We start from the raw sequence: 1,104 nt of genomic DNA, 5'->3' as shown, positions 1-1,104 counted from the left end.
TGCAGGCACTAGGACAACCACCAGCTCCCTGGGGCCCCGCCTTTCCTTCCTCCTGCAAGCCTCGGCTCTGCTGCAGTTGCTCACCTGTACGGTTTTGTGTGTGCCCAGCATTGCATGCGTGGGGAAGGGGTCCTTGCCGTCACTGTCCTGATGATGCAATGAGCATCCAACACTTCAAGAAACCCAAACCAAGACAGGTTTCCCTGCTTGAAAGTCCAACGCCTTCAAGTAATTCTTCACAAAGACCCCCATACTTTTCACCTACCCAAACCTCTTCCCCATCCCACCCCAATAATACAGGACAACACGCATATCCCTGTGTGCTTCCCTCTCATGCTGCTGTTTTTGTTGGCGCTCTCTCTCTCTCTCTCTCTCTCTCTCTCTCTCTCTCTCTCTCTCCCCCCCCCCCCCCCCCCCCCCCCCCCCCCCCTTCTCCCCCCCCCCCCCCCCCCCCCCCCCCCCCCCCCCCCCCCCCCCCCCCCCCCCCCCCCGTTTGCCCCCCCCCCCCCCCACACATATACACACCTGCTTAGAAATCCCTTACCTCCTCTCTTTCTGGCACAAAAAAAAACAAGATCTCCCATTATACCTTTTCCTTCTCTTCTACTCCACCTACACACACACACACACACACACACACACACACACACACACACACACAAATGCAGCAATGCAGAAACATCTGATGAATGGTAAGAACCCTTGAGGCCATACATTAGCCGGAATTCTCTCCACAATCTTCTACTAAAAGCGTTCCTAAGAAAGCGAAGAGGAAATAGACCCGAGGGTGTGTGGCAGCTTTGAACTTAGCCTAAGCCAACAGGGCAAGTCTCCAATTTTATACCTACAATCTATGCAAACTTTACATCATAATGCAGACAACACAGCATCGTCTTGTCTTAATACTCAGTATTATTTTCCTCAAATCTTGATCATCCAAAAATTGACCGTCCATTGAAATGGTCCCTGCTTAGGCGCTATCTGCTCACTTTTTCTGCGTTAGCTGTCCTCTCGCCCCCTGCTGCCAGAACCCTAAGCAAACCTGACAGCTGTGCAGACCCGGAAAGAAAAAAAAAAAACAGCTGGTTTTCAAGTCCCTTGGGG

Source organism: Alexandromys fortis, unplaced genomic scaffold (genome assembly GCF_014885135.2).
Source record: "Alexandromys fortis isolate MF-2015 unplaced genomic scaffold, M_Fortis_MF-2015_v1.1 scaffold_26, whole genome shotgun sequence".
NCBI classification, from domain to species: domain Eukaryota; kingdom Metazoa; phylum Chordata; class Mammalia; order Rodentia; family Cricetidae; genus Alexandromys; species Alexandromys fortis.
This window is presented reverse-complemented; position numbering follows the sequence as displayed.